This window comes from Spermophilus citellus, assembly GCF_964194105.1.
Source record: "Spermophilus citellus genome assembly, chromosome: 17".
Lineage (NCBI taxonomy): Eukaryota > Metazoa > Chordata > Mammalia > Rodentia > Sciuridae > Spermophilus > Spermophilus citellus.
The window spans coordinates 47,687,190-47,704,409 of record NC_138199.1 but is presented as its reverse complement, the minus strand read 5'-3'; the positions used below and the strand labels follow the sequence as shown (position 1 = coordinate 47,704,409).

At 38.3% G+C, this 17,220-nt stretch overlaps 1 protein-coding gene across 1 annotated transcript in view; it reads right to left on the bottom strand.

Moving 5' to 3' along the window:
- The window catches only part of CA10 (carbonic anhydrase 10), a 490,427-nt gene that overhangs the window by 245,787 nt on the left and 227,420 nt on the right, over window positions 1–17,220 (bottom strand). The gene's annotated exons all lie outside the window — the stretch shown is intronic.

Here is a 17,220-nt window from a genome sequence, read left to right as displayed (position 1 = left end):
TGACCTGAAGACTCTCTGGGCTGGTGTCTAAGATGGCTCACTCCAGGCTGGTGGTTGCTTTGGGAAGTTAGCTAAGAACTCAGCTTGGGCTGTCAACCTGAACATTCCAACATGTCTTCTCCAGGTGGTTTGGCCTGCTTGGGTCTGGTGCCTAGATTTTTAAGAGGAACAGCCCAGGAGTGAGCCTTTTGGGAAACCCTGGAGGAGACTGCAAAGATTCTATTACCTAGACTCTAAAGTCATGCAGTGTCACTTCTACTGCATTCTCTCAATATATAGGGCCATGCAAAAATTAAATGCATAAGTATCTGAGTACCCTAGGGGTTGACTTCTCGGAAGGATAGTTCATTGATGGGCCATATGAACTAAGATGCCATACTTGTTTAGCTTTCAGTTAATATTCCCCACTCATGGGAGCATTTCTACTTTTACAAGATCAATAATGGGGTTACTAACATTTAACTTCCAAATGGAAGTTTCACCAGCACATATAAAACAAGGTTACCACAAGCCCTAACAAAGCATGTGACCAAACATTCCTTGTTAACATGTCTATGAAAACCCTTTAACAAGATAAGAACCCATTGGGGGATCTTTGAGAGTCTCTGGTTCCAATTCCCTATGGGAGTACACCAGTGACTAAGCACTGGGGAAGCAGACTGATTTGAATGAACCATTTATATGAAGTATCTTGAACAACCCAATTCTCCTACTTTCTTCACCTGGAAGAAAGGATAGAGCCGAACAAGACATTTTATTGTGGGTGGAGGTATGTACCAGGGATTGAAATCAGGGGCACTTGACCACTGAGCTACATCCCCAGTCCTATTTTGTATTTTATTTAGAGACAGGGTCTCATTGAGTTGCTTAGCACCTTGCTTTTGCTGAGGCTGGCTTTGAACTTGCGATCCTCCTGCCTCAGCCTCCAGACCTGCTGGGATTATAGGCTTGTGCTACTGCACCCAGCCCATTTTATAGTGTTTCTTTCCTCCTGATGTTCCATTAGTACGCCAGTAGCTTAGGGTTTTGCAAGTAACTTCAAGAATAGAATATTTTGGTTTATTTTGGTTGTTGTAATTCATTTCACTCAATCATCTCTCTCTCTCTCTCTCTCTTTTGAGTTTTAGTTCATTCGTGAGGATAGCGTGGGCTGGATGAGTAGAATCCTACTTTTGTCACTGTGGGAAGTTAGGAGAAGAGTGGAGACCATGGTGCTGGCAGATGCCAGGCTTGAGTGCTGGTTCTGAAATCCATGAGTGTGAGGTCTGTTCCCATCTGCTCAATCTTTCTGATCCTCAGTTTCCTCTTTTGCACAAAATACCAAACCCAGAATTTTGGGAAGAAGAAGCAAGTGGAACTTTAAGACCTTCCCTATCACTGGGACTTTTTATTTTATTTTATTTTTGGTTTGGTTTTGTCCTTTTAAACCTCACTTGAATGGCAAAATGGTTATAGTGTGTCTGTAGCTTTTAGTTATCACAAATCTCTTTGAGAAGCAGTCAGAGTATGAATAACACACATAAATAAAAAATGAGCGAACAGTATTTCAAAGCAAGGCAAGCCTGTTTGAAAATTTGGACTAAAAATCATAATTTCAAACCGATCAGAAATATTTATCAGATGAGTAGCATATGGAAGGCACTGGGTTAGGTCGTGTACAGGACAAGATTCATGTTGCTCCTTGAATGCAAAGTTTCTTCTACTTTTCTTAGAGATTGCTGAATTTGGAGCTGGTTGGCAGTTATGCCAGGAGCACAGAACAATCTGCTTTCCTGCCAAGGAGAGAATTGAAAATTTGCTTTTGCTCAATGCACTGCAGATGGCTCCAAAAGAGTCCTCCATACTAAGCAGTGTAAGCAAGGTTATTTCTCCTCCTTTTCAGGTTTTCATAGGCAGGTCAACGACAGTTCAGGAAGGGTCAGTCTAAGCAACTACTGTGATTGAAAAGACCCAAACAGCAGCAGGAACGAAATGAGAGATACTAAAGATTATTTTTGGTAGTTAAAATGATGTAGGATGGATGAAGTTGGACACTCAAGGAATTTTCAGGAAGTAGGTTTATTTAAGTTGCAGCAGGCCAGAGGGGCTAATGCATAAAAATCTCTGGAAGTGGGGTCTGGAAATTCTTTCTGATGTATACTCAGTGGGGTGTTACATGACAGTGGGTGGGCACATAAAAGTTACTCACTGTCCCATATTCTTAGGCTAGATGGAGATTTTACAAGTTTTTTTTTTTAACCAAGAAAACAGAGATAGTATCTTTTATATAGCAAGGAACTTGAGACAGAGTCTATCACACCTTTTGTGTGCAAACCTGGTATTTACAGGAAGCTTCAAACCACACTAAGCTCTCTGCAGAAATTCTGCTGATATTCTTTGTAAAGATCTTGTTGACTAGGAGAGAAGCTTAATTATGTTGGGGGTGGTCCCTGGAGAAGTTTAATTAGGGTGGGCCTTTTTGGTGGGGGCACCTGGTAACTGCTTCAAAAGCACAAAGAAAGAACCCCAAATAACTGCCTATCCTTCTACCCATTCATTACCATGGAAGTACGGAGGGTCTCCCTGGGCAGGGTGCTCTGTGGGGATTGAGGTGGTGTGTGCATGAGGGAGATGGTATCGATGAGGGTCAATAATAACCAGGTACCCTCACCAAAAAGGCTTTTAGGAACTCACAAAGGCAGAGATGAGACAGATAAAAAGTGTTATAAAATATCAAAGTTCTTCAGGAATGAGAAATGACACCAGACAGGCAACATGGGGAGGACTCGTGGAAGTGGGCAGTCACACTTCAGCCTGTCCTTGAACTAGAGGTGGCAATAGTAAGCCATTTGGTGTTAGATGAATCATAACTTTGGGAATGGAGGAAGTAGAAAAAAATTCTGGAAAACAGGGAAAGGCCAGGCTCTTGACCATTTCTAGTACTGACTTAATGTGTTTGAATTTTACTTGGTTGGAAATTGCTATTAAATAAGAATGTATTAAATTATAAATGATAGAAAAAACACAAAGATAGTGATTTCAATGAGAAGGGTGTTTGTTTATCTTATGCAATAAAAAGTCAGGAGGAAGACAGTCCAGAGGTAGTGTGGCAGCTCAAGAACCCATGGAAGACCCAGGATGTGGGTCATTCAGAGTGGCTCCCCACATATTCTGCTGCCCCTGATCTGCATGGGCAGCTGAACTTAAGATCGCTTGTGTGAATTTCCAGGGACACCAAGTAAAACACAGACACACTTCACCTTTAAACAAGCTTCAGGACGGCTTCTCTGCTCTCAGCCTCAGGCTCCCCAAAAAGGACAGCAAGAGAGAGTCACGAGAGGCTGATGAAAGAAAGCGAGCACGTTCGGAAGTGGACTTTTATTGGGGGGACTCTTGTTCTTTAGAAAGTTCTATCCAAAAAAAGGCCAGAAGGGGCAGGGTTACAAGGGACAGGTGAGTATAACTCAACTCCAGGGGCGACACCTACATCTGAAGACACGCCTTTGCTATCTGAGCTGGGACAATGCCCAAGTCACCACAAATGTAGTGATTGGTCAGAGCCTCTTGCTTCAGGACTGGAAGGCGTGGGTCATTCAGAGTGGCTTCCCCACGCCACGGTCTCTCTGTTTGCTCTGCTCTAGCATTTTCCATTTGGATTTTATCTTCGTGCTTGCCACCTCCTGATGGTGCTGCTCCACTTCTAGGCTCAGGGCTATGCTACGGGGAGGAAGAAGAGTCCAGAATGAATGGGCACGCTGTTCCATCCTCTCCCAAGACTATCACATCTTGCTGGCCAGGAATGTGTCATGCTACACCTAGCTCCATGAAAGGCTGAGAATTTCAATATTTTATGTCTCCTGCCTCAGGGGAAAAGAAAACTAAGGGGAAAGGTGATTAGGAGAGCCTTTTGAATAGCCGGTTCACAGTGTCCACTGTGAATCATTTGTGGTTTGTGAGTAGGGAAATAATGAAGTGAAGATTCTTACCAATGCATTTGGCTTCAATACTTAATTGGGCTTGGAGAGAATGGTCACACATATATACACACGAGAACTCTAAGGTCCAGAAAGATTAAGTGACAGATTCATAGTCATATTATCTTGGTAAGTGCTGGAAATGGGATTTGAACCCAAGGTGGTTCCCAAGCTTTTTTCCCAACCATCTCTCAAAGTTTAATGTTGGATCTTTAATAGAACTAGCTCATAGAGAGCCAGGTACATAAACACCCAAACTCAGATGCAAATCATTCATCTATTCCTTTAATCCTACTTTTAATTCTGTGAACTGCTGCTTGTAAATACCCTTGGAAGAGAGTATGATAAGTGGGAAGTATTGGAATTCAGAGAAAGATAGAGATGAGTTAAAATTTCAGCCATTCTGCTGTCTAGTTGTGTGATTTTTAGTCACATGAATTCTTTGACCTTTAATATTTTTGGGAGAGGAACAGTGGCAGAGGTGGGTAAAATAAGACCATGTGAATATGGCAGATATTTGGCCATCAAATTCTTTCTCCAGGTGATTCAATCCAGGTGGCTGTAGGTTACTGTTAGACTGTGTGGGGAGGGGTTGGCTATAGTCCTGGGAATACTTTTACTTGTCTGATATAAATTCCCTCCTTTTCTATTTCTTTCTTTCGGTAGGTGGGAAAGACGGCTGAAGCTGATGCAGTCATCCTACCTAATGAAGGAAAGACCATGCGAGTACAACAGCTTTTACTATGGAGAACACTGAACAACTGGACCATCACCAGCAGCTGCCACCTTGCCAGATCTCTCAATTTGTGTCAAAAATAAACCAATTTAAGATGCCTGGGTTTTATTTTCTATTATATTCAGTTAAAAGCACTCAACATTTATACAGTATATAAAAGCACCTGCTACCTAGTTGACTCAATAAACAGTTGTTCTGCTTATTATTGTCTTCATCAATATTACTGCTATTGTAAAAGTTAAATGACACAAAAACTACAGACTCACTTTCACATGAGGAGACTATAATTAAAATGCATAAGTAACTGTGTGGTATCCTCATGGAAAAATAACAAAGAATTGAGAGTAACATAAAATGGTGTTGGTTTTTCAGACATAGAAATTTTTGTACAGATGTTAACAGAATCTAGTTTATAAGCTCAAAGCTGGTATTTTAGTCAAAAGCTCTCAACCCAGATGCAGAAAAAGAGCACACATGGCAAAGAAGTGTGTGTGCGTGGGGGGGAGCATTACTACTGGAGAATTCAGAGTGATGACCACAAAATTAGCTCTCCAGCTCTGCAAAAGGGATCTGCTACTCTGACTTGAATATAGTGTTTGTGTTCATGAAGATAGAGAGCAATAAAACTAACAAAGGGAGACTATGGTTTTTTGGTAAAAGATTTGGAAATCAAGGGAGTCAAAGTCTATGAAAAGGAATTCTCTGAGCTTCAAAATTTTCTAGCCAATTACTGAGTGATATAAATTGTTAGTCTATAATGTATGTTAAACATTCAGAATGAATCTAATATGCAAAACGGAATCCTACAAACAGTAGACACTAGGAAGAAGAGAATAGTTATTTTTTTAAAAAAAATAATTCCAATGCACAGCATTAGCTCTGGGTATAGATATTTTTACTAAATAAGGAAATAATCAAATAAATAACACAGGGTCAATCCAACAAAATTGGAGATCCTGTAAATATGAGTTCAATCAATCAAAATGTCTATCTATCTGTCTACTATTATAAAATTTTTATTTATATATTTTCTAAAATATTTGTTATGATTTAGAGAAGCACCCAGCAGTAGAATAAATAGATAAAATTAGAATTCAAGACAGTTGATGATACATGTTTCCTATATCACATCTCATTAAATGACATAAAGTATACACAGATTAGGTCAAAACCATCACATCACGGGAAGAGCATAGAACATTCATGTTTGGTAGATCAGAATACTGAGAAATTTCTAAAAGGTGTTAGGCAGGTGGTGATATATTGACTAAGACTCTTAAAAGGCTAAATAACTCAAAACACAAAAGGGAAGAAAGAGGAGAACCAAGAAAATATATTTTTCCAGTAAAATTTCAGAGGGACCTCAGGGGGCAGAGAAAGCATGAAAGGCAACTAGTTAAAGATTCCTAAAAGAGGTGTCCATTCAAAAGGCTGACATAGCATTTGTCCCCTGAGTAGAGATGAAAAGATGTCTCCTTGAACAGATTTGCAAAGTGGCTATGTTGGGTTCTCAGCAGGCACTGAAAGAGATGCAGCCTGTGTTCTCAGCCTGTGTTCCCTCCTGACTTTGTCTACCATGATCTGCCACTAAGGGTAGATTCCCACACCTCCTAAGGACTTCCCAGTCACTAGTTCTTGTCCCCTTAAAGAGGTCAGAGCTTCTGTCACCAGAATCTGTAGCCAATGTTGAATAAAATGTTGAATCACCAATGATTTCTGCATGTAATAAGAATTATGTCACAAACTCCAGGTACTAATTCTGTTCATTATTTTTCTGATTTTATAACTATGAACAAATAACTTGATGTCTAATGTTTTAATGAAAATAAGTCATCTTAAAGCAATTTACAGGATGAATACACAGATAAATCCCTTAGGAAAAAAAAGTTAATGCAGGAAAAATAAATAAAAATAATTAGAGTAAAATTAGCATCCTCAGAGACCATTGTGAGTTTTCTCCCAGTTGAAAGTCAAATCAGAAATCTCGAAGATTAAAAATATCATTCTGGAAATAAAATGAATGAGACCTGGCCAAGTACAATGAGTTCCAGAAAATAGCAAAAAGCAAAATAGACTAACTTTCTAAGAGAGTAAGAAACTGGTATAGTAAGCAGAACAATGGTCCTTCCAAAGATGCCCATGTCCTAATCCTTGAAATGGTGAGTGTGTTTCCGTAGATGGCAAAAGGCTCTTTGCAGATGTAATAGGATCTTGAGTTGGAGATTATCCTGGATTATCCTGGGGGGCTCCATGAACCAACAAGTGTCCTTGTAAATAAAGGAAAGAGGCAGGAATATCAGAGTCAGAGATTTGAAGATGCTCTACCGCTAGCTTAGAAGATACAGGCAGGGTGATACGTCAAGGTGTTCGGGCAGCCTGCAGCAGCTGAAGAGGGTGCAACAGTGGCTTCTCCCCTCTAGAGCTTCCAAATAAATCTCCCTTTCTTGGAGCCTTGATTTGAGTCCAGTTAAACCCACTTCAAATTCTGACCTCCAGAACTATAGAGCAGCTTGTGTTGTGTTACGCCATTACATTTTTGGTGAGCTGTTATAGCAGCAATGAGAAACTAAAACCCATGGAGAACAGATTCAACAGACCTGGTAATCATGTAGTGAGGTTCAGAAGGGAAAACAGAGAGGCAATGACAGGTGTGCTGTAAAAAAAAAATCAGTAAAAGAAAAGAATGCTTCTGAGCTGAAAAGGGACTTGAGTTCTCAGGGAGGAAAAGGCCAATTTTGTCATTTATGGCAAAATTGCAAAAAATTAGGATCCCCAAGGATATAGAACAATCCTACAATTTTCCAGAAAGAAAAATGTTAGGTTGGTCTAAGGGAGTTGTTATTCTCATCACTGAATCTATCATTTATTTGTTGCAAGTAGCTTTAATTGCTAGCATCAAATGTCTTGTCTATAATATAAAAAGCAGGCAAAAATCCCTATAAAGAAATAAGGATGTACATTTGAAGTTCAAATTCTGTTACTAAAGTATGGGCCAAGGAAATGACATTTTTAGACACACAGGAATGTAGAAAGTTTACCACCGACATAACCTTTTCTGAAAACAAAACATCAAAAAAAGGTAATATATCTGGTTATATTTCAGCAAGATAAAGATAAGAAACAGAGGGGGATAGTAGGGGATAGGAAAGGTACCAGAATACAACAATTACTAATAGGGCATTATGTAAAATTGTGGATGTGTAACCGACGTGATTCTGCAATCTGCATTTGGGGTAAAATTGGGGGTTCATAACCCACTTCAATCTAATGTATGAAATATGATATGTCAAGAGCTTTGTAATGTTGTGAACGACCAATAAAATAAATAAATAAATAAATAAATAAATAAATAAATAAAAGATAAGAAACAGAAAAGCATTACAAACCCAATAAAATGACCAATAAAATCAGTACAACTCACAGTTAATACTAAGTAATTGCTGAAAATATGGCAGTGAAATTTAATGGAATTGTTAAGCAGGCATTCACAAAACAGAAGAGGCACAAAGTCAAAACTTAACAATCTGGAACCAAAATTTAAGATAGTTTTTAATACTACAGAGGAGGTGGTAAGGAAAAAAAATAAAAGAAAGTTGTAAAGTACCTAGTGATACAATTCTTATTTTGTTGGAGTGAGGTGGTTTTACATATGGCATCATTTTTTATGGGGAGAGGAAAATGATTTTTTTTTGTTGTAACGAGTTTAAAGATATTCATCAGCTGAACAAAATACAAGGTAGAATCATTAAATATTAAAGGTTTCATTATTTTATTAAAGAAAAAATAGAAAAGAACATATGATAAAATGTGAAGACCTGAAATAAGAACAAACATAGAAGACATTATACTGAGTGTAAATACATATATATTTTAAGGACTCTTAGTTTGGAATGGGATAAACAGAAAACAAAACCAACCAAACAAACAAACAAAACCCCAATATATATTCTGCTTGTTTAAGGAGAAATATCTGTGATAAAACCACATAAGTAAGTAGAAAATAAAGGAATGGACAAAAGATTTATTTGGCCAGCGCCAGCATCACAGCTATGTAGGAGTAATGGGCAAAACAGAATTAGAGACTAAAAGAAATTGCAATGCATTTCTGTTTCTTATCTTTATCTTGTGATATACAAAATGGTGCAACTTAAATTGATAAAAAGACATTTTCTAAAAACATACCTGTGACTCTTAATACCATGGGCAATATATTAAAGAGGAAAAGGATGATAAAAGAGAAGGATTTTATTGGGAAAAAAACACACACTAGGAAACTTTCTAATTTTGTAAACCCCCAAAATATATAGAAGATTTGTATAACAGTAGACAACCCGAAAGAATGAAGAGAAACCGGGAAAGGAGAAGGAAACCAGCAAGGAGAGAAGATTAAATGTTGTTCTAGATATACTGAGGTTGTACATTCCATTTGTGTCTGTGAAATAGTTGCAAAAATTGATTGTGTAGTCGGCCTAAAGATAATCTCGGTAAATATACAAAAACTCCAATTCCACAAGTCACATTCTCAGACTCAAGTGCAATAAAGTTGGATATTAAAAGAGAAGGCATAACAAAAAAAAAAAGTAAAAGAAAAAAGAAACTCAATTTCCTTGAATATTTTTTGAGCACTCATGTACTTTATACTTTGGGTAAAGAAAAGTCAAAAGTGACCTTCTAGACTCCTTAGAAATGAAGGAATATAAGAACAGGATATGAATCTGAGACATAAAAGTCATAAAGAATGTCAGGATCAGGGCTGTTTCTTGCTCTTGAGATGACCTGACTGCTCCCTTGAATGTGTTATTCCCTATTTTTACTCCTCAAAGCTTCTTACTCTTAAGACAGTTCACATTCTTCCTTGAATGCATATCTGTTTTCCTAAATAAATCTCTGCCTGCGCACTTCCAAACAAAAAAAAGAGTGGTTTGGTAATAAAAACATGATCTTTTTATGTAGAAGTCACTGATTAACTAAAAGATGATAGAGAAAAACACTTGCAGTTTAGCACCAACACATAAAATGAGAACCTACCAACAAAAGAAAACAAAACAACAACTACAACAGAAACAAGGCCAATAGAGAAATGAGTAAAAAATAAAAACTGGCAGCTCACCCAGGAAGAAATAGAAATGGCCAATCGACATAGCAACAGATGTTCGCGCTGGTGATGAGAGAAATGCAAATTGAAACAAGATACGGTTTTTGTGTAATAGACTGGAAAACATTTTTTCAGTCTGCTAATAACAAGTTTGGCTGGATTGTGGAGAAATGAGCACTTACACCTTTTTGGTGGGGGTTTAAACTGGTTTAGATTTGTGGAGGTCAATTTAGGAGTACTTATCGAAAATTTCAAAACACAGATGCTTTGAACAGCAAGACTACATCTAGGAATCTAGATGGCAAGGGTACTCAGGTTCTGATTATTCGAAGAGAGAAAAATTGAAGAAGACCTCAATTTTGATAATAGAATGGCTAAAAGAAGTATAGTCTTGTTATACCATGGCAGTTTTTTTTCAAATAATGCAGTAGATTTTTACATACTGCCATGGAAGAATGTTCATATGTTGCTGAGTGAAGAAAATCAAATGCAAGTGTGCACAAACACACACACATACACATATGTATGCACATATACACCTGTATATATACATATAGGGGCATATGTCACATATGTTTAGAGAAAAGTCTAAAATAATAAACAATACTGACTTGTCAACAATGACTTTCCCTAGACAGTGATCCTTGGTGCTTAACTTTATAAAACCCTATTTTTTAAACCTAAATATGTAACATTACTTTTGCAATTTAAAAATCTATTCAAAATAGATAAACCAATCAAGATGGAAGGAAGATAAGGTTCAGGTGGTGAGATGACCTGAAGAGTCACATAAACCCAGGGCATTTTTCTAGGGCTGGATGAGTTATAAATCCAGCACTGAGCGTCGCAGTGGTCAAAGCAAGAAGGCAGATGTTACCAGTACAGTGGTCACCAAAACCATGCAACCTTGTACACAATTGCCACATCTTTCAGAACTACCATTTTTCCAAGCATTGATACTCTGATAGAAAGTCTAATAGAAATTTCTGAACTGTCATATCAAACACCGAGACCATGATTCCAACAATTGTACCCACAATAAATACCATGGCTAATTTATAAAAGCTGCTTTTTAAAAAATTAATATTTTAAATTTATATATGATAGTGGAATGCATTACAATTCATATTACACATACAGAGCACAGTTTTTCACATCTCTGGTTGTATACAAATATATTTGCACCAATTTGTGTCTTCATACATGTACTTTGTCCATCACATTCCATCATCATTTCTAACCCCCTGCCCCCTCCCTTCTGCCCTATCTAGAATTCATCTAATCCTCCCATGCTCCCCCTCCTTACCCCACTATGAATCAGCCTCCTTATATCAGAGAAAACATTTGGCATTTGTTTTTTAGGGATTGGCTAACATAAAAGCTGCTTCTTAAATTAACCAAATGAATTATCCCGGGGATTAGATTAACTCCAAGGAGGAGAAAAATCCTTCTTCTAGGAGAACACATAGGTGAGTCTGAAGAAAGTTCTTCAGATGGAAACATCTATTTATAGAAGCATCACTGAAAAAAAAAATCAGTACCCAATTGTAAAGAGCAAGAAGGAAGGAATAAAATGACCAGGAGGGACTCTGAGCTGAGGCAAGCCTGTGCTCCCACAAACCCTTCCTCAAAGATCAAAGCTCTTTAAAATCAAAGCCATGAGCATGGTGGTGCATGTCTGTAATCCCAGTGGCTCAAGAGGCTGAGGCAGGAGGATTTCGAGTTCCAGGCCAGGTTTAGCAGTTTAGAAAGGCACTAAGCAATATAGTGAGACCCTGTCTCAAAATGAAAAATAAAAAGGGCTGGGGATGTGACTCAGTGGTTAAGTGCCCCTGGATTCAATTTCTGGAATAAAAAAATCAATCAATCAATAATAAAGATAAATGAATATATTATTTGTATATTTATTTATAAAATCAAAGCCAGCCCAGAACTAGAATGGAGCATGATGTCAATTTAAGGATGCAAAGAATGTCTTTATCTTATTCACATGTACATGTAAGTAAGCATGCATAATTCATTCATTGTACATTAGCAGGTAACAAATCTGTACCTGAGCATAATAAATAAAAAATTAATAATCTATTACTTAGAAGAAGATCAGGCCAATAAATTCTGGCGAAGGGACTTCTGTTGTGTAATAATGTCCTGAGATAGTCAACCAGAAGATGGTGAGAGAGGGTCTTCATGCCAGAGTGGTGTGGATTGTTTATGTTACCTTTTTTTTTTTTTTAGGGTCGGTTGTAATTATTACTGTCAATATCACATTTGTTCTTTTGCCTTCCTAGCATATGAATCAAATTTGCCACTTCGTGAAGCATGAAATTACCTTTTCAATACTAATTCAATAATAATGCTGAATAAACTGTGAGCAATTATCACCCAAATAAGGAAAAGTTTTCCTCCCCCTCCACCGCCTCTGTCACCTTCTAGTTACTAAGAATAACCTCCTTTGCTCACACCACAGAAGGAGATGAAATTGATGCGATGAATGTGATATTTCTAAATCTAGTAAAATAAGGACATCTCCAAAATTTGGAATCTCAGAAACTCCCAGACATTTCCTGAATTATTGATTCAACTGGGATGGTTGAGGTACTGTCATCTATATCATTTTAAAATACACTTAAGTTGTCCATAAGGAGCAGACATGGTAAAGGAAAGAAAAGAGAGATTTTTGGTTGCTGTCTACTAAGAATTTATGCTTTAGTAGATAGAAGACTTCTTCAATCAGATTCCAGAATAATGACAGAATAATAATAGAAATAATAGTGATCATCATTTGGGAGTAATTATGGCAACAATAGCAGCAAAAATGATAGCAACTTTGCCATAGTTTGGATGGAGAATGTCTCCCAAAGGCCCATGTGTTAAAGTTTTGGTCCCCAGCATGTCACTACTGGTAGGTGGTGGAACCTTTAAGAAATGGGGCTCAGAGGGAGGAAGGTAGGTTATTGGGGATGCACCCTCCATGAGCTAGTAGGACCCCAGCACCTACCTCTTTTCCATTTGGCTTCCTGACCATGGACTAAGAAATTTGGCTCCTCCACACACTCCCACCACAAAGTGCTGCTTCCCCACAGGCCCAAAACAAGGAGGAAAATGGGTCATGGTGTGAAATCTCCAAACCAAAACAAATCACTTCTCTTTACAAGTTGATGATTTTATGGGTTTATCTGAATGACATAAGGCTAACACACTGTGCTTTGGTGGACACTTATTATTTGCCTCCTCATAAAAGGGGTCCCAGAGAGTACTCTCACCCTCTTTCTGCCATGTGAGGATTCAGTGAGAAGGTGGCAATCTGCAACCCAGAAGAGGGCACGTGCCAGAACCTGACCATGCTGCCAACCTGATTTCACACATCCAGCCTCCAGAAGCATGCAAAATAAATCTCTGCTGTTGATAAGCCATCCAGTCTATAGTATTTTCTTAAAGAGCCCAAACTGACTGAAAGAGCTTTGCAAAGTTCTCCTAATCCATGGAGTGAGAAGTAGCAGAGTTCAGATTTAAACCAAGCTCATGTCCTTGGCACTCTTCCATACTAGAAGAAAAAGTCAGAAAACATCAAGCTCACGACCATGTGTTTTTGAAACACAAAAAATCAAAAGCTCAAAAATTGGAAACACAGTTCCCTGATTACAAGTATTTATTTGTGGTTATCCTTGCTTAGGACCAATGGCAAGTGAGGGCAAAAGGACTCCTAAAATAGCATTTATTTATTCAGTACGTTTTGTTTGGGGCAGTTGCTGTTTGCTAAGTAATGTGTTAGGTAAAATCATACAGACCCTAGCCCAGTAGAGTTCAGGTATAGTGGGAGGAGACAAGTCACATTTAAATAATCACGAAATGATAAAATTAGAACTCTCATCAGAATTACAAAGGAAGAGTTCAAGGTTCAATGAGAGTCTCCAACAGGACCATAGTAAAGGATTTTGTCTTTATTCTGAACACTGTAGGACACTTCTTAAAGGTTTTACCTAGTGTTGGAGATAGTGAGGAGACTCTAATTTGAAAACCTCTGGATAGAGAGAATGGAGGATAAATTAGAATCCCAAGGGGAGCATTTCAACTAGAAAATTAATACAGTGTCTTGGAGCCAGAGGATGGTCTGCATTAGGATGGAGTGGGAGTGTGTAGAGAAGGGAATGGATTCTAGAGGAATCCATAGAAGGTAATGACGACATTCACATATAACTAAATCTTCACATGAAAGTAAGCCTAGATTGTGTTTTCCCCCTACAAAAAATATGATTTTCTTCCTGATGACTATGTGATGGGGATGCTAGTCATCTATTTGAATTAATCGATTTTGAACCTGCTGATTTAGCTAAAAAAAAAAAAAAAAAAAACAAAGGTCCATACTTAATGGAGTGAAAAGCAAATTTTTATGTGATGATTTTTCTAATTGCTTTGAGTTGAAAAAAGTCTTCAAATTAACTTACTTTATGATTGGGCATGCGCTCTACAGGTAGGTCTCTGACATACAGAGAAACCCAAACAATAGGTTCTGCTCCTTATCTGGGGGAGGCAAGACCACACCAATGGTGTTTTTCTTTAGCATTTCATGGGATGGTGTTTATACTGTTCCCTTCTTGACCGATCTGGAACAAAGCCTCTCGTATTGGTTGTTCCCCATAGACAGCTCACATCTATTCCATATGACACCATGATATACTATATTTACTACACAGCATGATACACTATATTTGCTGCACCTGGCTGGGTCACGCATGAAAGAAAAAAATAATCATTGTAAATCAAAGACAACATTAGCTCTAACCTATATGTAATAAATAAAGGTATCATCATCTAGTTCAGTCCACATGAAATATTTGTTTTTGCCTATTCTGAGATTGATCTATCTATCCTTTAAATTAAAAATTGGACAGCATCTGATCCAAATTGGACAGTGTCTAGTGGACCCTTTGGCTAATGGATCCACCCTTTGCCAGGGACCAAATAAAAGCCTGGTCAAACAAACAAGTTCTCATACCTTTCATAAACCTGGCCTTAACTTCTTTCCACAGGTGACCTGCTCTTTCTCCTCCCATCTTTACTCATTTTTAATCTATTCCCTTTGTCTCACCCTTAAGATTTCATAAGTGGTACCACTTTGCAGGCTACAGTACCACCACATCCTTGATATATTTGATGCCCTGCCTTAGAAATGCTGCTTCATGGCATTGATAACAACAACCATGGGGCTAGCACCTGCTGAGCTCATCTGTGGATCAGACATTTGCACTGGGCACTTCACACAGGGCTATGAATCTTCACAGTCCTAGAAATGAAGTACTGTTATTATCCCCATTATAGACATTGACAAATGAAGCTTAGAAAGGTTAAGTGACAGATCCAAGGCCACACACCGAAGAGGAATGGGATTTGAATCTAGAATCCATGTGCTAAACCACTGGAATGCCACCTCTATGAATATATTTTCTGCTTTAGTTGGGTCTCCCAAGTCCCCTCTGGTGAGTCCACTCTTGTCCTATAGGATGCCGGTAGGCAGGAACTGTCTTGATAGAGTCCAGAGTCGGTTCCTATTTAGTGCTGCTTTTACTCAGTGATATGACCAGAAGGCAAAGGTATACTCAAAGGATAAACAAAGCTGCAGATGCCAGAAACATAAACGTGAGCATCAAGAGCTTGGCAAAGTCTCCCAGGCTCTCTGATATCCCAGCAATAGCACCTGTGCACATTGCTTGAGAGTTCAAAGTGGAAAAATTAAAAAGGAACAAGAATTGTTCGCATCATGTCATCTAAATATTTTTTGTACTCCTTGTAATTTGGGGATGGTGTTAAATAGTCATGATAAAATAATAACCAATCAACAACTACTTGAAGCATTTGGGAGAAGCTTATTAAAGAAGGACTTATTAGTAGCACATAACTTATTATTAATATCCAAAATTCAGAAGTACCCTCCATGCCCAACACAAGAGAACAATGAGCAAATGATGATAATCTTAATCATGCTACTGATGTTGTTGTTGATGATAGCAGCCGCCAACATTTATTGAGCCCTCATTAAGAATCATTAAGGAGGGATCCACTCTCTCATTTCATCTTCACAACAATCTTACAAAGATGAGTGCTACAGTTAATGAGATGATATTATTGAGAGTTTATAATAAAGAAGAGAAATGTAAAAAGCAAGATATAAAGTGTGCTTTTGTAAGTGAAAACCCACTTCTTGAAATAAGAAACCAGAAAGAAACACAGTATGATATTATTAGTTGTTATTTCTCAAAGGTAGGATTATGTGAAATTTTTCCTTCCTTCTTCTCTAGATTTCTTGTTTTACTCTCAGAAGCCCTTGTTACACTTACAATGAGAAAACCCAATAAAATTTATTTAGACTGAATTAACAATGTGGAATTTCTTTCCTAAACATGACTAATTAGGTAATGCTTATACTCAAAGGATCTTTGGGGGCCTCTAGGAAACTTAGGTTAGATTTATTTTTCATCCAATGAAAAAGTAATTCCTAGTGATTCTTCTTGGAGGCAACTATTTCCAAATTCACCAGAAAGGGAACATGGTTATATTCTTCTCAGAAATGGCCAGATGCCTCTGATGAATCACAGAGGTGAAGAAATCCGTCATCTTGGGGGTCAGTGGTGACTTAGACTTTTTCTCTGGAACATTATTTTCATCTTTTTTCTCACTTCTTCCTCACAAGAGCCCTGTGAGACTAGGACACCAGGCTTTGTCTATGCCCCTGTTACAGAAAATGAGGGGCGGTGAGAACAGTTACCTGCCAAGAACACATAATGAAAAAGTCTGAGAATGGAATCCAGTCTCAACTAGGCGCTCTCTTCAATGACAGCAGCTGTCTATTCAGAATCCTGATTATCCTTGGCAGGACAGACAAAACGATCAGTCTAGCAGCTAGCTAAAGATCCTGTGTCATGCTTGCTATAAATTCAGTATGTCATCCCTCATAACAGAATCAAAGGGACGCCAGCTGTATCATACTTTGTGACTCTGCCCTTCCTGCAATGTGACGGATGGAAGGTCGTTCACTATGAAGGTGCTGGGGAGTCGCAGCATACAGTGGGGGAGCAGGCAGCACAATCCATAGTGTATCATGCACTCTTATATGACACAGTAGGATGGGCAATGGGAAAGGGACAGGAAGGGCCAGGCTTTCAGAAGAGGGAAACACTGCTGCTCATTCACTGGCCCATTCACTTCTCAAATATCATTGGGTATCTTTTTGTTGCTATGCCTTGTGTTGGGTTCTGGGGATCGAAGATCAATAGAAACACATGATCTGTAGCCTCAAGGATATTCACCTGGTGGGGAATATAGCATTAATCAAATGACAATACAGAAATGATAAATGTGGTAGAGGACAATTGGTGCTGTAAAGATCGTATCAGGTATCCTCTTTGACTCCAGGGGGAATTTCTTTGCAACCCTCTTCT